The following is a 24333-nucleotide window of genomic DNA, read 5'->3' as shown; positions in this document are numbered from 1 at the left end:
GGTGTAAACAATGCCAGAGCCCTGATACGTGGCCAGGATGGAATAAAAGCGGCGGCGGAAGGCCTCTGGAGGGACTGAGTCCTTCGAGCCCTGTGCCAAGTCGAGCCGAAGGCAAGGGCGAGGAACGCACCACGGGGGTGTACGCAGAAGTGCCCGGAAAGGAGGTGGAACAGGGACAAGCCCAAGCCCGGAGAGAAGCTCCTTGACGCGAATGGCGATCGGACAACCCGACCGGGGCCGACGTTCCGGCAGACGGACGACTGACTGCGGGAACAGGAGACGATAGTTAGGATGCCCGGGCGAGCTTAGAACATGGGCAGCATAAGCGGCCAGCAAACGTTGGCGCCGGAACCGCAGTGGAGGGACACCTGCCTCCACGAGTAAGCTGTCCACAGGGCTGGTGCGGAAAGCACCAGTGGCAAGGCGTATCCCGCTGTGGAGGATTGGGTCCAGCACCCGCAACGCAGACGGGGATGCTGAGCCATATGCCAGGCACCCATAATCCAGACGGGACTGGATTAGACAATTCACGAAGCAGACGCTCACGCCTTGTTGTGCTGTTTCCTTTGCGGGCAATGAGTGCATGTGACTTTGATGCAGGAAACATTACACGTTTGGCAGCAGTGGGATTGGAACCCACGCCTCCGAAGAGACTGGTGCCTGAAACCAGCGCCTGAGACCGCTCGGCCACGCTACCTACGCAACACGCGCGTCACATGAGCTGCGTCCTACTCCACGAGAACACACAGCAACGGCACAAAAATGAGACGCCAAAATTGGCAACGGTGGGATTCGAACCCACGCCTCCGAAGAGACTGGTGCCTAAAACCAGCGCCTTAGACCGCTCGGCCACGTTACCCTTGCAAGAGCGGCGGCAAAACGTTCCCTTTGTACTACAAAGATCACTTCGAAATGGAAGTATCTTGGCAATCGCCGTGCCATGTATTTTCACTGCTCTCCCACTGGAAGCGTCTCTTTAGGCCACCCACAACAAGAAAATGCCGTGCCCGCCATATGGTAGCGACGCCACTTGTCTGTAGCTGTCGTAGTTAAGGAGACAGCATCAAGAGACGTTTTCGTGCCGTGACCAGGTTTCGAACCTGGGCTTTCCGTAACCACTAAAGTATCGTAGCTGTACCTGTCAGGCGGAGCTAGAATGCTCCATGTAACAAACATATGTGAGCTCAAGGAGGTTACACTTGTGATGAAGTGGTAGTACAAACTGCGGCCTGCGGAACACGAGTGAAAAACCAAGAAAGCACTGTGATTTCGAGTACTCGTGCACTATCGTCAATGCAACGGCAGCAAGGAAAAACTTTCAAAATTGCCGTGACCAGGATTCGAACCTGGGTTATTGCGGCCACAACGCAATGTCCTAACCACTAGACGATCACGGCCACGGAGGCGCCCCCGAAAGCAGCTGGCTGGAATGCAAGTGTCGATACACAGCAAAGCCTAGGCCAAGGTGTACGCCACAGCAGTGGCAGACACGGTCTCCATCACATGCATACGAGCAGATCAACGTGCCTGCGCTGTCGGGACACTAACTACAGTGGTTAGCTGCATTCACCTCCGTGGCAATGTCTTGCAGTCCTCCAAGCCTCTTGACTACAGACATGTGACTCGATAACAAGTGGACAGACGCAGCATCTCTCTCGCCGTCGGGTGTTGCCACGAATCATACTTAACGTGGCTTTCTGCACGCGTCAGCGTAGCGTCAGTCGAGCAAAGTCGAGACAAGTCGCATAAGAGGAGCAACAAAAACGCGCATTTCCGGTACCGGGAATCGAACCCGGGCCTCCTGGGTGAGAGCCAGGTATCCTAGCCACTAGACTACACCGGATTACAACGCCAGTGCTCCTCCAGCGAACGCAGCAAGCACCCACGATTAACTGACGACAACTGTAAAAAATCCACTCTCGCACGCTATAGAACGGCATGCTCTGGACGCATATCGTGGAGACGAACGCCAGCAGTGATGAGAGCAAAAGGCGCCTACAAATCCTGCCGTTGCACCACGTACTGTTCTACGACAATTCACGAAGCAGACGCTCACGCCTTGTTGTGCTGTTTCCTTTGCGGGCAATGAGTGCATGTGACTTTGATGCAGGAAACATTACACGTTTGGCAGCAGTGGGATTGGAACCCACGCCTCCGAAGAGACTGGTGCCTGAAACCAGCGCCTGAGACCGCTCGGCCACGCTACCTACGCAACACGCGCGTCACATGAGCTGCGTCCTACTCCACGAGAACACACAGCAACGGCACAAAAATGAGACGCCAAAATTGGCAACGGTGGGATTCGAACCCACGCCTCCGAAGAGACTGGTGCCTAAAACCAGCGCCTTAGACCGCTCGGCCACGTTACCCTTGCAAGAGCGGCGGCAAAACGTTCCCTTTGTACTACAAAGATCACTTCGAAATGGAAGTATCTTGGCAATCGCCGTGCCATGTATTTTCACTGCTCTCCCACTGGAAGCGTCTCTTTAGGCCACCCACAACAAGAAAATGCCGTGCCCGCCATATGGTAGCGACGCCACTTGTCTGTAGCTGTCGTAGTTAAGGAGACAGCATCAAGAGACGTTTTCGTGCCGTGACCAGGTTTCGAACCTGGGCTTTCCGTAACCACTAAAGTATCGTAGCTGTACCTGTCAGGCGGAGCTAGAATGCTCCATGTAACAAACATATGTGAGCTCAAGGAGGTTACACTTGTGATGAAGTGGTAGTACAAACTGCGGCCTGCGGAACACGAGTGAAAAACCAAGAAAGCACTGTGATTTCGAGTACTCGTGCACTATCGTCAATGCAACGGCAGCAAGGAAAAACTTTCAAAATTGCCGTGACCAGGATTCGAACCTGGGTTATTGCGGCCACAACGCAATGTCCTAACCACTAGACGATCACGGCCACGGAGGCGCCCCCGAAAGCAGCTGGCTGGAATGCAAGTGTCGATACACAGCAAAGCCTAGGCCAAGGTGTACGCCACAGCAGTGGCAGACACGGTCTCCATCACATGCATACGAGCAGATCAACGTGCCTGCGCTGTCGGGACACTAACTACAGTGGTTAGCTGCATTCACCTCCGTGGCAATGTCTTGCAGTCCTCCAAGCCTCTTGACTACAGACATGTGACTCGATAACAAGTGGACAGACGCAGCATCTCTCTCGCCGTCGGGTGTTGCCACGAATCATACTTAACGTGGCTTTCTGCACGCGTCAGCGTAGCGTCAGTCGAGCAAAGTCGAGACAAGTCGCATAAGAGGAGCAACAAAAACGCGCATTTCCGGTACCGGGAATCGAACCCGGGCCTCCTGGGTGAGAGCCAGGTATCCTAGCCACTAGACTACACCGGATTACAACGCCAGTGCTCCTCCAGCGAACGCAGCAAGCACCCACGATTAACTGACGACAACTGTAAAAAATCCACTCTCGCACGCTATAGAACGGCATGCTCTGGACGCATATCGTGGAGACGAACGCCAGCAGTGATGAGAGCAAAAGGCGCCTACAAATCCTGCCGTTGCACCACGTACTGTTCTACGACAATTCACGAAGCAGACGCTCACGCCTTGTTGTGCTGTTTCCTTTGCGGGCAATGAGTGCATGTGACTTTGATGCAGGAAACATTACACGTTTGGCAGCAGTGGGATTGGAACCCACGCCTCCGAAGAGACTGGTGCCTGAAACCAGCGCCTGAGACCGCTCGGCCACGCTACCTACGCAACACGCGCGTCACATGAGCTGCGTCCTACTCCACGAGAACACACAGCAACGGCACAAAAATGAGACGCCAAAATTGGCAACGGTGGGATTCGAACCCACGCCTCCGAAGAGACTGGTGCCTAAAACCAGCGCCTTAGACCGCTCGGCCACGTTACCCTTGCAAGAGCGGCGGCAAAACGTTCCCTTTGTACTACAAAGATCACTTCGAAATGGAAGTATCTTGGCAATCGCCGTGCCATGTATTTTCACTGCTCTCCCACTGGAAGCGTCTCTTTAGGCCACCCACAACAAGAAAATGCCGTGCCCGCCATATGGTAGCGACGCCACTTGTCTGTAGCTGTCGTAGTTAAGGAGACAGCATCAAGAGACGTTTTCGTGCCGTGACCAGGTTTCGAACCTGGGCTTTCCGTAACCACTAAAGTATCGTAGCTGTACCTGTCAGGCGGAGCTAGAATGCTCCATGTAACAAACATATGTGAGCTCAAGGAGGTTACACTTGTGATGAAGTGGTAGTACAAACTGCGGCCTGCGGAACACGAGTGAAAAACCAAGAAAGCACTGTGATTTCGAGTACTCGTGCACTATCGTCAATGCAACGGCAGCAAGGAAAAACTTTCAAAATTGCCGTGACCAGGATTCGAACCTGGGTTATTGCGGCCACAACGCAATGTCCTAACCACTAGACGATCACGGCCACGGAGGCGCCCCCGAAAGCAGCTGGCTGGAATGCAAGTGTCGATACACAGCAAAGCCTAGGCCAAGGTGTACGCCACAGCAGTGGCAGACACGGTCTCCATCACATGCATACGAGCAGATCAACGTGCCTGCGCTGTCGGGACACTAACTACAGTGGTTAGCTGCATTCACCTCCGTGGCAATGTCTTGCAGTCCTCCAAGCCTCTTGACTACAGACATGTGACTCGATAACAAGTGGACAGACGCAGCATCTCTCTCGCCGTCGGGTGTTGCCACGAATCATACTTAACGTGGCTTTCTGCACGCGTCAGCGTAGCGTCAGTCGAGCAAAGTCGAGACAAGTCGCATAAGAGGAGCAACAAAAACGCGCATTTCCGGTACCGGGAATCGAACCCGGGCCTCCTGGGTGAGAGCCAGGTATCCTAGCCACTAGACTACACCGGATTACAACGCCAGTGCTCCTCCAGCGAACGCAGCAAGCACCCACGATTAACTGACGACAACTGTAAAAAATCCACTCTCGCACGCTATAGAACGGCATGCTCTGGACGCATATCGTGGAGACGAACGCCAGCAGTGATGAGAGCAAAAGGCGCCTACAAATCCTGCCGTTGCACCACGTACTGTTCTACGACAATTCACGAAGCAGACGCTCACGCCTTGTTGTGCTGTTTCCTTTGCGGGCAATGAGTGCATGTGACTTTGATGCAGGAAACATTACACGTTTGGCAGCAGTGGGATTGGAACCCACGCCTCCGAAGAGACTGGTGCCTGAAACCAGCGCCTGAGACCGCTCGGCCACGCTACCTACGCAACACGCGCGTCACATGAGCTGCGTCCTACTCCACGAGAACACACAGCAACGGCACAAAAATGAGACGCCAAAATTGGCAACGGTGGGATTCGAACCCACGCCTCCGAAGAGACTGGTGCCTAAAACCAGCGCCTTAGACCGCTCGGCCACGTTACCCTTGCAAGAGCGGCGGCAAAACGTTCCCTTTGTACTACAAAGATCACTTCGAAATGGAAGTATCTTGGCAATCGCCGTGCCATGTATTTTCACTGCTCTCCCACTGGAAGCGTCTCTTTAGGCCACCCACAACAAGAAAATGCCGTGCCCGCCATATGGTAGCGACGCCACTTGTCTGTAGCTGTCGTAGTTAAGGAGACAGCATCAAGAGACGTTTTCGTGCCGTGACCAGGTTTCGAACCTGGGCTTTCCGTAACCACTAAAGTATCGTAGCTGTACCTGTCAGGCGGAGCTAGAATGCTCCATGTAACAAACATATGTGAGCTCAAGGAGGTTACACTTGTGATGAAGTGGTAGTACAAACTGCGGCCTGCGGAACACGAGTGAAAAACCAAGAAAGCACTGTGATTTCGAGTACTCGTGCACTATCGTCAATGCAACGGCAGCAAGGAAAAACTTTCAAAATTGCCGTGACCAGGATTCGAACCTGGGTTATTGCGGCCACAACGCAATGTCCTAACCACTAGACGATCACGGCCACGGAGGCGCCCCCGAAAGCAGCTGGCTGGAATGCAAGTGTCGATACACAGCAAAGCCTAGGCCAAGGTGTACGCCACAGCAGTGGCAGACACGGTCTCCATCACATGCATACGAGCAGATCAACGTGCCTGCGCTGTCGGGACACTAACTACAGTGGTTAGCTGCATTCACCTCCGTGGCAATGTCTTGCAGTCCTCCAAGCCTCTTGACTACAGACATGTGACTCGATAACAAGTGGACAGACGCAGCATCTCTCTCGCCGTCGGGTGTTGCCACGAATCATACTTAACGTGGCTTTCTGCACGCGTCAGCGTAGCGTCAGTCGAGCAAAGTCGAGACAAGTCGCATAAGAGGAGCAACAAAAACGCGCATTTCCGGTACCGGGAATCGAACCCGGGCCTCCTGGGTGAGAGCCAGGTATCCTAGCCACTAGACTACACCGGATTACAACGCCAGTGCTCCTCCAGCGAACGCAGCAAGCACCCACGATTAACTGACGACAACTGTAAAAAATCCACTCTCGCACGCTATAGAACGGCATGCTCTGGACGCATATCGTGGAGACGAACGCCAGCAGTGATGAGAGCAAAAGGCGCCTACAAATCCTGCCGTTGCACCACGTACTGTTCTACGACAATTCACGAAGCAGACGCTCACGCCTTGTTGTGCTGTTTCCTTTGCGGGCAATGAGTGCATGTGACTTTGATGCAGGAAACATTACACGTTTGGCAGCAGTGGGATTGGAACCCACGCCTCCGAAGAGACTGGTGCCTGAAACCAGCGCCTGAGACCGCTCGGCCACGCTACCTACGCAACACGCGCGTCACATGAGCTGCGTCCTACTCCACGAGAACACACAGCAACGGCACAAAAATGAGACGCCAAAATTGGCAACGGTGGGATTCGAACCCACGCCTCCGAAGAGACTGGTGCCTAAAACCAGCGCCTTAGACCGCTCGGCCACGTTACCCTTGCAAGAGCGGCGGCAAAACGTTCCCTTTGTACTACAAAGATCACTTCGAAATGGAAGTATCTTGGCAATCGCCGTGCCATGTATTTTCACTGCTCTCCCACTGGAAGCGTCTCTTTAGGCCACCCACAACAAGAAAATGCCGTGCCCGCCATATGGTAGCGACGCCACTTGTCTGTAGCTGTCGTAGTTAAGGAGACAGCATCAAGAGACGTTTTCGTGCCGTGACCAGGTTTCGAACCTGGGCTTTCCGTAACCACTAAAGTATCGTAGCTGTACCTGTCAGGCGGAGCTAGAATGCTCCATGTAACAAACATATGTGAGCTCAAGGAGGTTACACTTGTGATGAAGTGGTAGTACAAACTGCGGCCTGCGGAACACGAGTGAAAAACCAAGAAAGCACTGTGATTTCGAGTACTCGTGCACTATCGTCAATGCAACGGCAGCAAGGAAAAACTTTCAAAATTGCCGTGACCAGGATTCGAACCTGGGTTATTGCGGCCACAACGCAATGTCCTAACCACTAGACGATCACGGCCACGGAGGCGCCCCCGAAAGCAGCTGGCTGGAATGCAAGTGTCGATACACAGCAAAGCCTAGGCCAAGGTGTACGCCACAGCAGTGGCAGACACGGTCTCCATCACATGCATACGAGCAGATCAACGTGCCTGCGCTGTCGGGACACTAACTACAGTGGTTAGCTGCATTCACCTCCGTGGCAATGTCTTGCAGTCCTCCAAGCCTCTTGACTACAGACATGTGACTCGATAACAAGTGGACAGACGCAGCATCTCTCTCGCCGTCGGGTGTTGCCACGAATCATACTTAACGTGGCTTTCTGCACGCGTCAGCGTAGCGTCAGTCGAGCAAAGTCGAGACAAGTCGCATAAGAGGAGCAACAAAAACGCGCATTTCCGGTACCGGGAATCGAACCCGGGCCTCCTGGGTGAGAGCCAGGTATCCTAGCCACTAGACTACACCGGATTACAACGCCAGTGCTCCTCCAGCGAACGCAGCAAGCACCCACGATTAACTGACGACAACTGTAAAAAATCCACTCTCGCACGCTATAGAACGGCATGCTCTGGACGCATATCGTGGAGACGAACGCCAGCAGTGATGAGAGCAAAAGGCGCCTACAAATCCTGCCGTTGCACCACGTACTGTTCTACGACAATTCACGAAGCAGACGCTCACGCCTTGTTGTGCTGTTTCCTTTGCGGGCAATGAGTGCATGTGACTTTGATGCAGGAAACATTACACGTTTGGCAGCAGTGGGATTGGAACCCACGCCTCCGAAGAGACTGGTGCCTGAAACCAGCGCCTGAGACCGCTCGGCCACGCTACCTACGCAACACGCGCGTCACATGAGCTGCGTCCTACTCCACGAGAACACACAGCAACGGCACAAAAATGAGACGCCAAAATTGGCAACGGTGGGATTCGAACCCACGCCTCCGAAGAGACTGGTGCCTAAAACCAGCGCCTTAGACCGCTCGGCCACGTTACCCTTGCAAGAGCGGCGGCAAAACGTTCCCTTTGTACTACAAAGATCACTTCGAAATGGAAGTATCTTGGCAATCGCCGTGCCATGTATTTTCACTGCTCTCCCACTGGAAGCGTCTCTTTAGGCCACCCACAACAAGAAAATGCCGTGCCCGCCATATGGTAGCGACGCCACTTGTCTGTAGCTGTCGTAGTTAAGGAGACAGCATCAAGAGACGTTTTCGTGCCGTGACCAGGTTTCGAACCTGGGCTTTCCGTAACCACTAAAGTATCGTAGCTGTACCTGTCAGGCGGAGCTAGAATGCTCCATGTAACAAACATATGTGAGCTCAAGGAGGTTACACTTGTGATGAAGTGGTAGTACAAACTGCGGCCTGCGGAACACGAGTGAAAAACCAAGAAAGCACTGTGATTTCGAGTACTCGTGCACTATCGTCAATGCAACGGCAGCAAGGAAAAACTTTCAAAATTGCCGTGACCAGGATTCGAACCTGGGTTATTGCGGCCACAACGCAATGTCCTAACCACTAGACGATCACGGCCACGGAGGCGCCCCCGAAAGCAGCTGGCTGGAATGCAAGTGTCGATACACAGCAAAGCCTAGGCCAAGGTGTACGCCACAGCAGTGGCAGACACGGTCTCCATCACATGCATACGAGCAGATCAACGTGCCTGCGCTGTCGGGACACTAACTACAGTGGTTAGCTGCATTCACCTCCGTGGCAATGTCTTGCAGTCCTCCAAGCCTCTTGACTACAGACATGTGACTCGATAACAAGTGGACAGACGCAGCATCTCTCTCGCCGTCGGGTGTTGCCACGAATCATACTTAACGTGGCTTTCTGCACGCGTCAGCGTAGCGTCAGTCGAGCAAAGTCGAGACAAGTCGCATAAGAGGAGCAACAAAAACGCGCATTTCCGGTACCGGGAATCGAACCCGGGCCTCCTGGGTGAGAGCCAGGTATCCTAGCCACTAGACTACACCGGATTACAACGCCAGTGCTCCTCCAGCGAACGCAGCAAGCACCCACGATTAACTGACGACAACTGTAAAAAATCCACTCTCGCACGCTATAGAACGGCATGCTCTGGACGCATATCGTGGAGACGAACGCCAGCAGTGATGAGAGCAAAAGGCGCCTACAAATCCTGCCGTTGCACCACGTACTGTTCTACGACAATTCACGAAGCAGACGCTCACGCCTTGTTGTGCTGTTTCCTTTGCGGGCAATGAGTGCATGTGACTTTGATGCAGGAAACATTACACGTTTGGCAGCAGTGGGATTGGAACCCACGCCTCCGAAGAGACTGGTGCCTGAAACCAGCGCCTGAGACCGCTCGGCCACGCTACCTACGCAACACGCGCGTCACATGAGCTGCGTCCTACTCCACGAGAACACACAGCAACGGCACAAAAATGAGACGCCAAAATTGGCAACGGTGGGATTCGAACCCACGCCTCCGAAGAGACTGGTGCCTAAAACCAGCGCCTTAGACCGCTCGGCCACGTTACCCTTGCAAGAGCGGCGGCAAAACGTTCCCTTTGTACTACAAAGATCACTTCGAAATGGAAGTATCTTGGCAATCGCCGTGCCATGTATTTTCACTGCTCTCCCACTGGAAGCGTCTCTTTAGGCCACCCACAACAAGAAAATGCCGTGCCCGCCATATGGTAGCGACGCCACTTGTCTGTAGCTGTCGTAGTTAAGGAGACAGCATCAAGAGACGTTTTCGTGCCGTGACCAGGTTTCGAACCTGGGCTTTCCGTAACCACTAAAGTATCGTAGCTGTACCTGTCAGGCGGAGCTAGAATGCTCCATGTAACAAACATATGTGAGCTCAAGGAGGTTACACTTGTGATGAAGTGGTAGTACAAACTGCGGCCTGCGGAACACGAGTGAAAAACCAAGAAAGCACTGTGATTTCGAGTACTCGTGCACTATCGTCAATGCAACGGCAGCAAGGAAAAACTTTCAAAATTGCCGTGACCAGGATTCGAACCTGGGTTATTGCGGCCACAACGCAATGTCCTAACCACTAGACGATCACGGCCACGGAGGCGCCCCCGAAAGCAGCTGGCTGGAATGCAAGTGTCGATACACAGCAAAGCCTAGGCCAAGGTGTACGCCACAGCAGTGGCAGACACGGTCTCCATCACATGCATACGAGCAGATCAACGTGCCTGCGCTGTCGGGACACTAACTACAGTGGTTAGCTGCATTCACCTCCGTGGCAATGTCTTGCAGTCCTCCAAGCCTCTTGACTACAGACATGTGACTCGATAACAAGTGGACAGACGCAGCATCTCTCTCGCCGTCGGGTGTTGCCACGAATCATACTTAACGTGGCTTTCTGCACGCGTCAGCGTAGCGTCAGTCGAGCAAAGTCGAGACAAGTCGCATAAGAGGAGCAACAAAAACGCGCATTTCCGGTACCGGGAATCGAACCCGGGCCCCCCGGGTGAGAGCCAGGTATCCTAGCCACTAGACTACACCGGATTACAACGCCAGTGCTCCTCCAGCGAACGCAGCAAGCACCCACGATTAACTGACGACAACTGTAAAAAATCCACTCTCGCACGCTATAGAACGGCATGCTCTGGACGCATATCGTGGAGACGAACGCCAGCAGTGATGAGAGCAAAAGGCGCCTACAAATCCTGCCGTTGCACCACGTACTGTTCTACGACAATTCACGAAGCAGACGCTCACGCCTTGTTGTGCTGTTTCCTTTGCGGGCAATGAGTGCATGTGACTTTGATGCAGGAAACATTACACGTTTGGCAGCAGTGGGATTGGAACCCACGCCTCCGAAGAGACTGGTGCCTGAAACCAGCGCCTGAGACCGCTCGGCCACGCTACCTACGCAACACGCGCGTCACATGAGCTGCGTCCTACTCCACGAGAACACACAGCAACGGCACAAAAATGAGACGCCAAAATTGGCAACGGTGGGATTCGAACCCACGCCTCCGAAGAGACTGGTGCCTAAAACCAGCGCCTTAGACCGCTCGGCCACGTTACCCTTGCAAGAGCGGCGGCAAAACGTTCCCTTTGTACTACAAAGATCACTTCGAAATGGAAGTATCTTGGCAATCGCCGTGCCATGTATTTTCACTGCTCTCCCACTGGAAGCGTCTCTTTAGGCCACCCACAACAAGAAAATGCCGTGCCCGCCATATGGTAGCGACGCCACTTGTCTGTAGCTGTCGTAGTTAAGGAGACAGCATCAAGAGACGTTTTCGTGCCGTGACCAGGTTTCGAACCTGGGCTTTCCGTAACCACTAAAGTATCGTAGCTGTACCTGTCAGGCGGAGCTAGAATGCTCCATGTAACAAACATATGTGAGCTCAAGGAGGTTACACTTGTGATGAAGTGGTAGTACAAACTGCGGCCTGCGGAACACGAGTGAAAAACCAAGAAAGCACTGTGATTTCGAGTACTCGTGCACTATCGTCAATGCAACGGCAGCAAGGAAAAACTTTCAAAATTGCCGTGACCAGGATTCGAACCTGGGTTATTGCGGCCACAACGCAATGTCCTAACCACTAGACGATCACGGCCACGGAGGCGCCCCCGAAAGCAGCTGGCTGGAATGCAAGTGTCGATACACAGCAAAGCCTAGGCCAAGGTGTACGCCACAGCAGTGGCAGACACGGTCTCCATCACATGCATACGAGCAGATCAACGTGCCTGCGCTGTCGGGACACTAACTACAGTGGTTAGCTGCATTCACCTCCGTGGCAATGTCTTGCAGTCCTCCAAGCCTCTTGACTACAGACATGTGACTCGATAACAAGTGGACAGACGCAGCATCTCTCTCGCCGTCGGGTGTTGCCACGAATCATACTTAACGTGGCTTTCTGCACGCGTCAGCGTAGCGTCAGTCGAGCAAAGTCGAGACAAGTCGCATAAGAGGAGCAACAAAAACGCGCATTTCCGGTACCGGGAATCGAACCCGGGCCCCCCGGGTGAGAGCCAGGTATCCTAGCCACTAGACTACACCGGATTACAACGCCAGTGCTCCTCCAGCGAACGCAGCAAGCACCCACGATTAACTGACGACAACTGTAAAAAATCCACTCTCGCACGCTATAGAACGGCATGCTCTGGACGCATATCGTGGAGACGAACGCCAGCAGTGATGAGAGCAAAAGGCGCCTACAAATCCTGCCGTTGCACCACGTACTGTTCTACGACAATTGGTTGGTTGGTTTGGGGGATTAAAGGGACCAGACTGCTATGGTCATCGGTCCCTTTTTCCAAAGACAAAGAACACCCACAGAGAATAAAAACGAGGAACAAAAGAGATCACAGACGATACAGGACAAGAGAAACTGAGACAAAGACAAGACAAAACGAACTAAAAGCACACAGAGTGTGACGGTGGTTGGCCGACCAGAGAAATAAAAAAGGAAAAGCCAACCACTAGAAACACATTAAAAAATCAGTTTAAAACCGGAGGCCAAAGGCCAGAATCAACACAAAACAATAAGATAAAAATAGAAACACTCAGAGTAAAGAATAAAAACCCCCTGCCCGAATAAAACGTAAAACTAAGTCAGCCATAGCCGGGTCATCTGTTAAAAGGGCAGGGAGCGAGTCAGGCAGTGCGAACGACTGCCTGAGCGCAGCTAAAAACGGACACTCCAATAAAACATGAACCACGGATAAAACGGAGCCGCAGCGACATAGAGGCGCATCCTCACGGCGCAATAAGTGGCCGTGGGTAAGCCGAGTGTGCCCAATGCGCAGCCGGCAGAGGACAACAGACTCCTTGCGAGAAACCCGCAAGGAGGAGCGCCACACACCGGTAGCCCCCTTGATGGCCCGAAGTTTGTTGCGTGAAGGCAGGGCGCGCCATTCAGTGTCCCAAAGGTCCAGAATTTTGCGGCGTAGGAACGCCCGCAAATCGGTCTCCGGGAGGCCAACGTCCAGAGGTGGTGCACTAGTAGCCTCTTTCGCCAGCCGGTCAACATTCTCGTTGCCGGGGATCCCAACATGGCCTGGGGTCCACACGAAGACCGCAGAGCGGCCGCAACGCGCAAGAGTATGCAGGGACTCATGGATAGCCATCACCAGACGGGAACGAGGAAAACACTGGTCGAGTGCTCGTAAACTGCTCAGGGAATCGCTACAGATAACGAACGACTCACCTGAGCAGGAGCGGATATACTCTAGGGCTCGAAAGATGGCGACCAGCTCAGCAGTGTAAACGCTGCAGCCAGCCGGCAAAGAACGTTGTTCGGAATGGTTCCCTAGAGTGAGCGCATACCCGACTCGACCAGCAACCATCGAGCCGTCGGTGTAAACAATGCCAGAGCCCTGATACGTGGCCAGGATGGAATAAAAGCGGCGGCGGAAGGCCTCTGGAGGGACTGAGTCCTTCGAGCCCTGTGCCAAGTCGAGCCGAAGGCAAGGGCGAGGAACGCACCACGGGGGTGTACGCAGAAGTGCCCGGAAAGGAGGTGGAACAGGGACAAGCCCAAGCCCGGAGAGAAGCTCCTTGACGCGTATGGCGATCGGACAACCCGACCGGGGCCGACGTTCCAGCAGACGGACGACTGACTGCGGGAACAGGAGACGATAGTTAGGATGCCCGGGCGAGCTTAGAACATGGGCAGCATAAGCGGCCAGCAAACGTTGGCGCCGGAACCGCAGTGGAGGGACACCTGCCTCCACGAGTAAGCTGTCCACAGGGCTGGTGCGGAAAGCACCAGTGGCAAGGCGTATCCCGCTGTGGAGGATTGGGTCCAGCACCCGCAACGCAGACGGGGATGCGGAGCCATATGCCAGGCACCCATAATCCAGACGGGACTGGATTAACGCCTGGTAGAGCCGTAACAGGGTAGAGCGGTCGGCTCCCCAGCGGGTGTGGCTCAAGCATCTCAGAGCGTTTAGATGCCGCCAACACGTCTGTTTAAGCTGCTGGATATGAGGCAGCCAAGTCAACCGGGCATCAAAAACCACCCCCAAAAACCTGTGGGTCTCCACCACAGCAAGGAGTTCGTCGGCAAGATAAAGCCGCGGCTCAGGATGGACTGTTCGGCGCCGGCAGAAATGTATAACGCGGGTCTTGGCTGCCGAAAACTGAAACCCATGCGCTACAGCCCAAGACTGCGCCTTACGGATAGCGCCCTGTAGCTGACGTTCAACAGCGGCAATGCCAGTAGAGCTGTAATAAAGGCAGAAGTCGTCAGCATACAGGGAAGCGGAGACAGAATTTCCCACGGCCGCAGCAAGCCCGTTAATGGCTATTAAAAACAGACAGACACTTAAAACAGAGCCCTGTGGCACACCGTTCTCCTGGACGTGGGAGGAACTATACGAGGCCGCGACTTGCACGCGGAAGGTACGACACGACAGAAAATTGCGGATAAAAATCGGCAGAGGACCCCGAAGACCCCATCCATGGAGCGTAGAAAGAATGTGATGACGCCACGTCGTATCGTACGCCTTCCGCATGTCGAAAAAGACAGCGACCAGGTGCTGACGGCGGGAAAAGGCAGTACGGATGGCCGACTCCAGGCTCACCAGATTGTCGGCGGCGGAGCGGCCTTTACGGAACCCACCCTGAGATGGAGCCAGAAGGCCTCGAGACTCCAGTACCCAATGCAAGCGCCGGCTCACCATCCGTTCAAGCAACTTGCAAAGAACGTTGGTGAGGCTAATGGGACGGTAGCTGTCCACCTCCAGAGGGTGCTTTCCAGGTTTCAAAACGGGGATGACAATGCCTTCCCGCCATTGCGACGGAAACTCCCCCTCGACCCAAAGACGGTTGTAAAGATCGAGAAGGCGCCGCTGGCAGTCCACTGAAAGGTGTTTCAGCATCTGACAGTGGATGCCATCTGGCCCAGGAGCGGTATCAGGGCAAGCAGCGAGGGCACTGCGAAATTCCCACTCACTAAATGGAGCATTGTAAGATTCCGGGTGGTTGGTGCGAAACGAAAGGCTCCGACGTTCCATCCGCTCTTTAATGGAGCGGAAGGCCTGGGGGTAATTCGCAGAAGCGGAACTCATAGCAAAATGCTCTGCTAAGCGATTGGCAATGACGTCGGAGTCAGTACAAACTGCTCCATTCAGTGAGAGCGCAGGGACGCTGGCAGGTGGCCGATAGCCGTAGACGCGTCGAATCTTGGCCCAGACCTGCGAAGGAGTGACATGGAGGCCAATGGTGGACACATACCGCTCCCAGCACTCCTTCTTGCCTTGGCGGATAAGGAGGCGGGCCCGCGCACGCAGCCGTTTGAAGGCGATAAGGTGGTCGAGGGAGGGGTGTCGCTTGTGACGCTGGAGCGCCCGCCGGCGATCTTTAATCGCTTCAGCGATCTCAGGCGACCACCAAGGCACAGCCTTCCGCCGAGGGGACCCACAGGAATGGGGAATGGCAGATTCGGCGGCAGTAACGATGCCGGTGGTGACCGATTGAACCACCGCATCAATGTCATCGGTAGAGAGAGGCTCAAAAGCGGCAGTGGAGGAGAACAAGTCCCAGTCAGCCTTATTCATAGCCCATCTGCTAGGGTGCCCAGAAGAGGGGCGCTGTGGTAGTGACAAAAAGATCGGAAAATGGTCACTACCACACAGGTCGTCATGCACACTCCATTGGACAGACGGTAAGAGGCTATGGCTACAGATTGAAAGGTCAATGGCGGAGTAGGTGCCATGCGCCACACTGAAGTGTGTGAAGGCACCATCATTTAACAGCGAGAGATCGAGCTGCGACAATAAATGCTCAATGATGGCGCCTCGACGTGTTGCCACTGACCCCCCCCACAGAGGGTTATGAGCGTTGAAGTCGCCCAATAGCAAGAAAGGTGGCGGCAATTGGGCGACCAGTGCAGCCAGGACATGCTGCGAGACATCACCATCCGGTGGAATGTAAAGACTGCAGACGGTAACAGCCTGTGGCGTCCACACGCGTACAGCGACAGCCTCTAAAGGCGTCTGGAGAGGGACAGACTCGCTGTGCAGAGTGTGAAGGACATAAATGCAGACGCCACCAGACACCCTTTCATAAGCTGCTCGGTTCTTGTAATAACCCCGATAGCCACGGAGGGCGGGGGTTCGCATCGCCGGAAACCAAGTTTCCTGCAGAGCAATGCAGAAGAAAGGGCGAAGGCTGAGAAGTTGGCGGAGCTCAGCTAGATGGTGGAAGAAACCGCTGCAGTTCCACTGGAGGATGGTATTAGCCATGGATGGGAAAGGCGTGAAGGGACTGGGGAGGCAGATTACGCCTCCGGGGCCCCTGCTGCTACTGAGTCACCACCTGGACAACAGCTATCTACTGCATCCGAGGGACTGGCGAGATCCATGTCCTCAGCGGACGCCAGGATCTCCACCTCATCCTCGGACGCAGAGGGAGAAGGTTGCGGTGGGACAGGTGCCACCGCAATTTCAGGATGCTTGGGAGCCTTTTTCTTTGACTGCTTTGCGCGCTGAGCCTTAGGTGGTTCTGGCTGGGAGGGCCTCACTGGGTCAGTCTCTGGGACTGAAGACGACCGTGACGCCCTACGACCAGCGACCGGTGATTGTTTGACAACCTTGCGGGTGTCCACTTTGGCACTGGGCAAAGCCTGGGATGGGAGGGCCCCAAGGGACCCCTTCCGAGCGAGAGGAGCCGAAGAAGGCTCACGCTTCTCCGGCTGTGAAGGGGGAACAGATGTCCCCGGTGGTTGGGGTGGTGTTGCTCCTGAAGTAGATGGAGCAGGAGCAACAGGGAGTGAAGTGCCCCCCACAACCAAGGGGGCCGGTGAATGCTGACCGAGCTGAGATCGAACTGGTGTTGCAGCAGCGGCATAACTAGTTGGCATTGGCACAGGATGTAGCCGCTCAAATTTCCGCCTTGCCTCGGTGTAGGACAGGCGGTCCAGGGTCTTATATTCCATTATCGTCCTTTCCTTCTGAAAGATCCTACAGTCCGGCGAGCAGGGGGAATGGTGTTCTCCGCAGTTAACACAGATAGGAGGCGGGGCACATGGAGTATCAGGATGCGAAGGACGTCCACAATCCCGACACGTGATGCTGGAAGTACAGCGAGATGACATGTGCCCGAACTTCCAGCATTTAAAACACCGCATCGGAGGAGGGATATATGGCTTCACATCACAACGGTAAACCATCACCTTAACCTTTTCGGGTAAGACATCACCCTCAAAGGCCAAGATGAAGGCACCGGTGGCTACCTGATTATCCCTCGGACCCCGATGGACGCGCCGGACGAAGTGAACACCTCGTCGTTCGAGGTTGGCGCGTAATTCATCGTCGGACTGCAGAAGAAGATCCCTGTGGAATATTATACCCTGGACCATGTTCAGACTCTTATGCGGCGTGATGTTAACTGAAACATCCCCCAACTTGTCACAATTGAGCAACCTCCGTGACTGGGCAGAGGATGCCGTTTTGATGAGCACAGAACCAGAGCGCATCTTGGACAAGCCCTCCACCTCCCCGAACTTGTCCTCTAAATGCTCCACAAAAAACTGGGGCTTGGTTGACATAAACGATTCCCCATCAACTCGCGTACACACAAGGAACCGGGGTGAATAGTCTCCACTGCCTTCTTTTGCCATACGTTCCTCCCATGGAGTGGCCAGGGAGGGAAATGATCGTGGATCGTATTTCCTGCCGTTGAGGTTAGACCTCGATCGCTTAGAGACTGCTGGTGGTGGCCCACCAGCGAGAGATGATGTACCACGCTTCATTGCGGGTCATCCGCCCTGATGCCACCTACTCCGACCAAGGGCCCTCCCCACGGGCGCCACCCAGCCACAGCAAAGGCCACCTGGCAGGATGGCCATTGCCGGGAGTCCCGATGCCCCGGGGCGATGGGCATCTACTCCTTGGCATACGTGGGGAGTTAACGGCGCAGGCATCAGTAGAGCGATCCCTGTGTTGTCAGGGGGCTACAACCAAGAGGGTACATGGCGGCCCCACCACAACGGACTGGCTACCGTGCTGGATCTTAGGTGCAAAAAATGGCCAAGGTCGTCGTCGCAGTTAAAAGAAACGCTGCAGAGTGCAGTGTGGTAATCGCCCAAAAGATCGAAAACGAGCGGGACACCATTGCAACGACGAGAAAGACGGCTAAAGGTCTAATTGCACGACGGATACAGTGCACCATGTAAGGCGCCCTTCCCCAATTGGCTCGCTCTTCGGAATAATTTAGAAAGATGGAGGTCAAACCCGAGAGGGGACCATCACATAAGGCCGAAACATGTGAGACTCCTTTTAGTCGCCTCTTACGACAGGCAGGAATACCGCGGGCCTATTCTAACCCCCGAACCCGCAGGGGGGTCTACGACAATTCACGAAGCAGACGCTCACGCCTTGTTGTGCTGTTTCCTTTGCGGGCAATGAGTGCATGTGACTTTGATGCAGGAAACATTACACGTTTGGCAGCAGTGGGATTGGAACCCACGCCTCCGAAGAGACTGGTGCCTGAAACCAGCGCCTGAGACCGCTCGGCCACGCTACCTACGCAACACGCGCGTCACATGAGCTGCGTCCTACTCCACGAGAACACACAGCAACGGCACAAAAATGAGACGCCAAAATTGGCAACGGTGGGATTCGAACCCACGCCTCCGAAGAGACTGGTGCCTAAAACCAGCGCCTTAGACCGCTCGGCCACGTTACCCTTGCAAGAGCGGCGGCAAAACGTTCCCTTTGTACTACAAAGATCACTTCGAAATGGAAGTATCTTGGCAATCGCCGTGCCATGTATTTTCACTGCTCTCCCACTGGAAGCGTCTCTTTAGGCCACCCACAACAAGAAAATGCCGTGCCCGCCATATGGTAGCGACGCCACTTGTCTGTAGCTGTCGTAGTTAAGGAGACAGCATCAAGAGACGTTTTCGTGCCGTGACCAGGTTTCGAACCTGGGCTTTCCGTAACCACTAAAGTATCGTAGCTGTACCTGTCAGGCGGAGCTAGAATGCTCCATGTAACAAACATATGTGAGCTCAAGGAGGTTACACTTGTGATGAAGTGGTAGTACAAACTGCGGCCTGCGGAACACGAGTGAAAAACCAAGAAAGCACTGTGATTTCGAGTACTCGTGCACTATCGTCAATGCAACGGCAGCAAGGAAAAACTTTCAAAATTGCCGTGACCAGGATTCGAACCTGGGTTATTGCGGCCACAACGCAATGTCCTAACCACTAGACGATCACGGCCACGGAGGCGCCCCCGAAAGCAGCTGGCTGGAATGCAAGTGTCGATACACAGCAAAGCCTAGGCCAAGGTGTACGCCACAGCAGTGGCAGACACGGTCTCCATCACATGCATACGAGCAGATCAACGTGCCTGCGCTGTCGGGACACTAACTACAGTGGTTAGCTGCATTCACCTCCGTGGCAATGTCTTGCAGTCCTCCAAGCCTCTTGACTAGAGACATGTGACTCGATAACAAGTGGACAGACGCAGCATCTCTCTCGCCGTCGGGTGTTGCCACGAATCATACTTAACGTGGCTTTCTGCACGCGTCAGCGTAGCGTCAGTCGAGCAAAGTCGAGACAAGTCGCATAAGAGGAGCAACAAAAACGCGCATTTCCGGTACCGGGAATCGAACCCGGGCCTCCTGGGTGAGAGCCAGGTATCCTAGCCACTAGACTACACCGGATTACAACGCCAGTGCTCCTCCAGCGAACGCAGCAAGCACCCACGATTAACTGACGACAACTGTAAAAAATCCACTCTCGCACGCTATAGAACGGCATGCTCTGGACGCATATCGTGGAGACGAACGCCAGCAGTGATGAGAGCAAAAGGCGCCTACAAATCCTGCCGTTGCACCACGTACTGTTCTACGACAATTCACGAAGCAGACGCTCACGCCTTGTTGTGCTGTTTCCTTTGCGGGCAATGAGTGCATGTGACTTTGATGCAGGAAACATTACACGTTTGGCAGCAGTGGGATTGGAACCCACGCCTCCGAAGAGACTGGTGCCTGAAACCAGCGCCTGAGACCGCTCGGCCACGCTACCTACGCAACACGCGCGTCACATGAGCTGCGTCCTACTCCACGAGAACACACAGCAACGGCACAAAAATGAGACGCCAAAATTGGCAACGGTGGGATTCGAACCCACGCCTCCGAAGAGACTGGTGCCTAAAACCAGCGCCTTAGACCGCTCGGCCACGTTACCCTTGCAAGAGCGGCGGCAAAACGTTCCCTTTGTACTACAAAGATCACTTCGAAATGGAAGTATCTTGGCAATCGCCGTGCCATGTATTTTCACTGCTCTCCCACTGGAAGCGTCTCTTTAGGCCACCCACAACAAGAAAATGCCGTGCCCGCCATATGGTAGCGACGCCACTTGTCTGTAGCTGTCGTAGTTAAGGAGACAGCATCAAGAGACGTTTTCGTGCCGTGACCAGGTTTCGAACCTGGGCTTTCCGTAACCACTAAAGTATCGTAGCTGTACCTGTCAGGCGGAGCTAGAATGCTCCATGTAACAAACATATGTGAGCTCAAGGAGGTTACACTTGTGATGAAGTGGTAGTACAAACTGCGGCCTGCGGAACACGAGTGAAAAACCAAGAAAGCACTGTGATTTCGAGTACTCGTGCACTATCGTCAATGCAACGGCAGCAAGGAAAAACTTTCAAAATTGCCGTGACCAGGATTCGAACCTGGGTTATTGCGGCCACAACGCAATGTCCTAACCACTACACGATCACGGCCACGGAGGCGCCCCCGAAAGCAGCTGGCTGGAATGCAAGTGTCGATACACAGCAAAGCCTAGGCCAAGGTGTACGCCACAGCAGTGGCAGACACGGTCTCCATCACATGCATACGAGCAGATCAACGTGCCTGCGCTGTCGGGACACTAACTACAGTGGTTAGCTGCATTCACCTCCGTGGCAATGTCTTGCAGTCCTCCAAGCCTCTTGACTACAGACATGTGACTCGATAACAAGTGGACAGACGCAGCATCTCTCTCGCCGTCGGGTGTTGCCACGAATCATACTTAACGTGGCTTTCTGCACGCGTCAGCGTAGCGTCAGTCGAGCAAAGTCGAGACAAGTCGCATAAGAGGAGCAACAAAAACGCGCATTTCCGGTACCGGGAATCGAACCCGGGCCCCCCGGGTGAGAGCCAGGTATCCTAGCCACTAGACTACACCGGATTACAACGCCAGTGCTCCTCCAGCGAACGCAGCAAGCACCCACGATTAACTGACGACAACTGTAAAAAATCCACTCTCGCACGCTATAGAACGGCATGCTCTGGACGCATATCGTGGAGACGAACGCCAGCAGTGATGAGAGCAAAAGGCGCCTACAAATCCTGCCGTTGCACCACGTACTGTTCTACGACAATTCACGAAGCAGACGCTCACGCCTTGTTGTGCTGTTTCCTTTGCGGGCAATGAGTGCATGTGACTTTGATGCAGGAAACATTACACGTTTGGCAGCAGTGGGATTGGAACCCACGCCTCCGAAGAGACTGGTGCCTGAAACCAGCGCCTGAGACCGCTCGGCCACGCTACCTACGCAACACGCGCGTCACATGAGCTGCGTCCTACTCCACGAGAACACACAGCAACGGCACAAAAATGAGACGCCAAAATTGGCAACGGTGGGATTCGAACCCACGCCTCCGAAGAGACTGGTGCCTAAAACCAGCGCCTTAGACCGCTCGGCCACGTTACCCTTGCAAGAGCGGCGGCAAAACGTTCCCTTTGTACTACAAAGATCACTTCGAAATGGAAGTATCTTGGCAATCGCCGTGCCATGTATTTTCACTGCTCTCCCACTGGAAGCGTCTCTTTAGGCCACCCACAACAAGAAAATGCCGTGCCCGCCATATGGTAGCGACGCCACTTGTCTGTAGCTGTCGTAGTTAAGGAGACAGCATCAAGAGACGTTTTCGTGCCGTGACCAGGTTTCGAACCTGGGCTTTCCGTAACCACTAAAGTATCGTAGCTGTACCTGTCAGGCGGAGCTAGAATGCTCCATGTAACAAACATATGTGAGCTCAAGGAGGTTACACTTGTGATGAAGTGGTAGTACAAACTGCGGCCTGCGGAACACGAGTGAAAAACCAAGAAAGCACTGTGATTTCGAGTACTCGTGCACTATCGTCAATGCAACGGCAGCAAGGAAAAACTTTCAAAATTGCCGTGACCAGGATTCGAACCTGGGTTATTGCGGCCACAACGCAATGTCCTAACCACTAGACGATCACGGCCACGGAGGCGCCCCCGAAAGCAGCTGGCTGGAATGCAAGTGTCGATACACAGCAAAGCCTAGGCCAAGGTGTACGCCACAGCAGTGGCAGACACGGTCTCCATCACATGCATACGAGCAGATCAACGTGCCTGCGCTGTCGGGACACTAACTACAGTGGTTAGCTGCATTCACCTCCGTGGCAATGTCTTGCAGTCCTCCAAGCCTCTTGACTACAGACATGTGACTCGATAACAAGTGGACAGACGCAGCATCTCTCTCGCCGTCGGGTGTTGCCACGAATCATACTTAACGTGGCTTTCTGCACGCGTCAGCGTAGCGTCAGTCGAGCAAAGTCGAGACAAGTCGCATAAGAGGAGCAACAAAAACGCGCATTTCCGGTACCGGGAATCGAACCCGGGCCTCCTGGGTGAGAGCCAGGTATCCTAGCCACTAGACTACACCGGATTACAACGCCAGTGCTCCTCCAGCGAACGCAGCAAGCACCCACGATTAACTGACGACAACTGTAAAAAATCCACTCTCGCACGCTATAGAACGGCATGCTCTGGACGCATATCGTGGAGACGAACGCCAGCAGTGATGAGAGCAAAAGGCGCCTACAAATCCTGCCGTTGCACCACGTACTGTTCTACGACAATTCACGAAGCAGACGCTCACGCCTTGTTGTGCTGTTTCCTTTGCGGGCAATGAGTGCATGTGACTTTGATGCAGGAAACATTACACGTTTGGCAGCAGTGGGATTGGAACCCACGCCTCCGAAGAGACTGGTGCCTGAAACCAGCGCCTGAGACCGCTCGGCCACGCTACCTACGCAACACGCGCGTCACATGAGCTGCGTCCTACTCCACGAGAACACACAGCAACGGCACAAAAATGAGACGCCAAAATTGGCAACGGTGGGATTCGAACCCACGCCTCCGAAGAGACTGGTGCCTAAAACCAGCGCCTTAGACCGCTCGGCCACGTTACCCTTGCAAGAGCGGCGGCAAAACGTTCCCTTTGTACTACAAAGATCACTTCGAAATGGAAGTATCTTGGCAATCGCCGTGCCATGTATTTTCACTGCTCTCCCACTGGAAGCGTCTCTTTAGGCCACCCACAACAAGAAAATGCCGTGCCCGCCATATGGTAGCGACGCCACTTGTCTGTAGCTGTCGTAGTTAAGGAGACAGCATCAAGAGACGTTTTCGTGCCGTGACCAGGTTTCGAACCTGGGCTTTCCGTAACCACTAAAGTATCGTAGCTGTACCTGTCAGGCGGAGCTAGAATGCTCCATGTAACAAACATATGTGAGCTCAAGGAGGTTACACTTGTGATGAAGTGGTAGTACAAACTGCGGCCTGCGGAACACGAGTGAAAAACCAAGAAAGCACTGTGATTTCGAGTACTCGTGCACTATCGTCAATGCAACGGCAGCAAGGAAAAACTTTCAAAATTGCCGTGACCAGGATTCGAACCTGGGTTATTGCGGCCACAACGCAATGTCCTAACCACTACACGATCACGGCCACGGAGGCGCCCCCGAAAGCAGCTGGCTGGAATGCAAGTGTCGATACACAGCAAAGCCTAGGCCAAGGTGTACGCCACAGCAGTGGCAGACACGGTCTCCATCACATGCATACGAGCAGATCAACGTGCCTGCGCTGTCGGGACACTAACTACAGTGGTTAGCTGCATTCACCTCCGTGGCAATGTCTTGCAGTCCTCCAAGCCTCTTGACTACAGACATG

General features: G+C 54.1%; 35 non-coding genes across 35 annotated transcripts; all 35 read right to left on the bottom strand.

The window, feature by feature from the left end:
- Positions 1-777: 777 nt before the first annotated feature.
- Positions 778-859, bottom strand: Trnal-uag (transfer RNA leucine (anticodon UAG)). Its single transcript has one exon. It is a non-coding gene; the product is annotated as a tRNA-Leu (tRNA).
- Positions 860-1325: 466 nt separating this feature from the next.
- On the bottom strand, positions 1326-1397 carry Trnah-gug (transfer RNA histidin (anticodon GUG)). Its single transcript has one exon. It is a non-coding gene; the product is annotated as a tRNA-His (tRNA).
- Positions 1398-1771: 374 nt separating this feature from the next.
- Positions 1772-1843, bottom strand: Trnae-cuc (transfer RNA glutamic acid (anticodon CUC)). The gene has a single exon. It is a non-coding gene; the product is annotated as a tRNA-Glu (tRNA).
- A 444-nt stretch (positions 1844-2287) lies between these two features.
- Positions 2288-2369, bottom strand: Trnal-uag (transfer RNA leucine (anticodon UAG)). Its single transcript has one exon. It is a non-coding gene; the product is annotated as a tRNA-Leu (tRNA).
- Positions 2370-2835: 466 nt separating this feature from the next.
- Trnah-gug (transfer RNA histidin (anticodon GUG)) lies at positions 2836-2907 on the bottom strand. The gene has a single exon. It is a non-coding gene; the product is annotated as a tRNA-His (tRNA).
- Positions 2908-3281: 374 nt separating this feature from the next.
- Positions 3282-3353, bottom strand: Trnae-cuc (transfer RNA glutamic acid (anticodon CUC)). The gene has a single exon. It is a non-coding gene; the product is annotated as a tRNA-Glu (tRNA).
- Positions 3354-3797: 444 nt separating this feature from the next.
- Trnal-uag (transfer RNA leucine (anticodon UAG)) lies at positions 3798-3879 on the bottom strand. The gene has a single exon. It is a non-coding gene; the product is annotated as a tRNA-Leu (tRNA).
- A 466-nt stretch (positions 3880-4345) lies between these two features.
- Positions 4346-4417, bottom strand: Trnah-gug (transfer RNA histidin (anticodon GUG)). The gene has a single exon. It is a non-coding gene; the product is annotated as a tRNA-His (tRNA).
- Positions 4418-4791: 374 nt separating this feature from the next.
- On the bottom strand, positions 4792-4863 carry Trnae-cuc (transfer RNA glutamic acid (anticodon CUC)). The gene has a single exon. It is a non-coding gene; the product is annotated as a tRNA-Glu (tRNA).
- A 444-nt stretch (positions 4864-5307) lies between these two features.
- Trnal-uag (transfer RNA leucine (anticodon UAG)) lies at positions 5308-5389 on the bottom strand. The gene has a single exon. It is a non-coding gene; the product is annotated as a tRNA-Leu (tRNA).
- Positions 5390-5855: 466 nt separating this feature from the next.
- Positions 5856-5927, bottom strand: Trnah-gug (transfer RNA histidin (anticodon GUG)). The gene has a single exon. It is a non-coding gene; the product is annotated as a tRNA-His (tRNA).
- Positions 5928-6301: 374 nt separating this feature from the next.
- Trnae-cuc (transfer RNA glutamic acid (anticodon CUC)) lies at positions 6302-6373 on the bottom strand. The gene has a single exon. It is a non-coding gene; the product is annotated as a tRNA-Glu (tRNA).
- A 444-nt stretch (positions 6374-6817) lies between these two features.
- Trnal-uag (transfer RNA leucine (anticodon UAG)) lies at positions 6818-6899 on the bottom strand. Its single transcript has one exon. It is a non-coding gene; the product is annotated as a tRNA-Leu (tRNA).
- A 466-nt stretch (positions 6900-7365) lies between these two features.
- Positions 7366-7437, bottom strand: Trnah-gug (transfer RNA histidin (anticodon GUG)). The gene has a single exon. It is a non-coding gene; the product is annotated as a tRNA-His (tRNA).
- A 374-nt stretch (positions 7438-7811) lies between these two features.
- On the bottom strand, positions 7812-7883 carry Trnae-cuc (transfer RNA glutamic acid (anticodon CUC)). Its single transcript has one exon. It is a non-coding gene; the product is annotated as a tRNA-Glu (tRNA).
- Positions 7884-8327: 444 nt separating this feature from the next.
- On the bottom strand, positions 8328-8409 carry Trnal-uag (transfer RNA leucine (anticodon UAG)). Its single transcript has one exon. It is a non-coding gene; the product is annotated as a tRNA-Leu (tRNA).
- A 466-nt stretch (positions 8410-8875) lies between these two features.
- Positions 8876-8947, bottom strand: Trnah-gug (transfer RNA histidin (anticodon GUG)). The gene has a single exon. It is a non-coding gene; the product is annotated as a tRNA-His (tRNA).
- Positions 8948-9321: 374 nt separating this feature from the next.
- Positions 9322-9393, bottom strand: Trnae-cuc (transfer RNA glutamic acid (anticodon CUC)). Its single transcript has one exon. It is a non-coding gene; the product is annotated as a tRNA-Glu (tRNA).
- A 444-nt stretch (positions 9394-9837) lies between these two features.
- On the bottom strand, positions 9838-9919 carry Trnal-uag (transfer RNA leucine (anticodon UAG)). Its single transcript has one exon. It is a non-coding gene; the product is annotated as a tRNA-Leu (tRNA).
- A 466-nt stretch (positions 9920-10385) lies between these two features.
- On the bottom strand, positions 10386-10457 carry Trnah-gug (transfer RNA histidin (anticodon GUG)). Its single transcript has one exon. It is a non-coding gene; the product is annotated as a tRNA-His (tRNA).
- Positions 10458-10831: 374 nt separating this feature from the next.
- On the bottom strand, positions 10832-10903 carry Trnae-cuc (transfer RNA glutamic acid (anticodon CUC)). The gene has a single exon. It is a non-coding gene; the product is annotated as a tRNA-Glu (tRNA).
- Positions 10904-11347: 444 nt separating this feature from the next.
- On the bottom strand, positions 11348-11429 carry Trnal-uag (transfer RNA leucine (anticodon UAG)). Its single transcript has one exon. It is a non-coding gene; the product is annotated as a tRNA-Leu (tRNA).
- Positions 11430-11895: 466 nt separating this feature from the next.
- Positions 11896-11967, bottom strand: Trnah-gug (transfer RNA histidin (anticodon GUG)). The gene has a single exon. It is a non-coding gene; the product is annotated as a tRNA-His (tRNA).
- A 374-nt stretch (positions 11968-12341) lies between these two features.
- Positions 12342-12413, bottom strand: Trnae-cuc (transfer RNA glutamic acid (anticodon CUC)). Its single transcript has one exon. It is a non-coding gene; the product is annotated as a tRNA-Glu (tRNA).
- Positions 12414-18961: 6548 nt separating this feature from the next.
- Positions 18962-19043, bottom strand: Trnal-uag (transfer RNA leucine (anticodon UAG)). Its single transcript has one exon. It is a non-coding gene; the product is annotated as a tRNA-Leu (tRNA).
- Positions 19044-19509: 466 nt separating this feature from the next.
- Positions 19510-19581, bottom strand: Trnah-gug (transfer RNA histidin (anticodon GUG)). Its single transcript has one exon. It is a non-coding gene; the product is annotated as a tRNA-His (tRNA).
- Positions 19582-19955: 374 nt separating this feature from the next.
- Positions 19956-20027, bottom strand: Trnae-cuc (transfer RNA glutamic acid (anticodon CUC)). The gene has a single exon. It is a non-coding gene; the product is annotated as a tRNA-Glu (tRNA).
- Positions 20028-20471: 444 nt separating this feature from the next.
- Positions 20472-20553, bottom strand: Trnal-uag (transfer RNA leucine (anticodon UAG)). Its single transcript has one exon. It is a non-coding gene; the product is annotated as a tRNA-Leu (tRNA).
- Positions 20554-21019: 466 nt separating this feature from the next.
- On the bottom strand, positions 21020-21091 carry Trnah-gug (transfer RNA histidin (anticodon GUG)). The gene has a single exon. It is a non-coding gene; the product is annotated as a tRNA-His (tRNA).
- A 374-nt stretch (positions 21092-21465) lies between these two features.
- Trnae-cuc (transfer RNA glutamic acid (anticodon CUC)) lies at positions 21466-21537 on the bottom strand. Its single transcript has one exon. It is a non-coding gene; the product is annotated as a tRNA-Glu (tRNA).
- A 444-nt stretch (positions 21538-21981) lies between these two features.
- Trnal-uag (transfer RNA leucine (anticodon UAG)) lies at positions 21982-22063 on the bottom strand. The gene has a single exon. It is a non-coding gene; the product is annotated as a tRNA-Leu (tRNA).
- Positions 22064-22529: 466 nt separating this feature from the next.
- On the bottom strand, positions 22530-22601 carry Trnah-gug (transfer RNA histidin (anticodon GUG)). Its single transcript has one exon. It is a non-coding gene; the product is annotated as a tRNA-His (tRNA).
- A 374-nt stretch (positions 22602-22975) lies between these two features.
- Trnae-cuc (transfer RNA glutamic acid (anticodon CUC)) lies at positions 22976-23047 on the bottom strand. Its single transcript has one exon. It is a non-coding gene; the product is annotated as a tRNA-Glu (tRNA).
- Positions 23048-23491: 444 nt separating this feature from the next.
- Positions 23492-23573, bottom strand: Trnal-uag (transfer RNA leucine (anticodon UAG)). The gene has a single exon. It is a non-coding gene; the product is annotated as a tRNA-Leu (tRNA).
- Positions 23574-24039: 466 nt separating this feature from the next.
- Trnah-gug (transfer RNA histidin (anticodon GUG)) lies at positions 24040-24111 on the bottom strand. The gene has a single exon. It is a non-coding gene; the product is annotated as a tRNA-His (tRNA).
- Between the last annotated feature and the right edge of the window lie 222 nt (positions 24112-24333).

Source organism: Schistocerca cancellata, unplaced genomic scaffold (assembly GCF_023864275.1).
Source record: "Schistocerca cancellata isolate TAMUIC-IGC-003103 unplaced genomic scaffold, iqSchCanc2.1 HiC_scaffold_667, whole genome shotgun sequence".
In the NCBI taxonomy this organism is placed as follows: Eukaryota; Metazoa; Arthropoda; class Insecta; order Orthoptera; family Acrididae; genus Schistocerca; species Schistocerca cancellata.
This window is presented reverse-complemented; position numbering and strand designations above follow the sequence as displayed.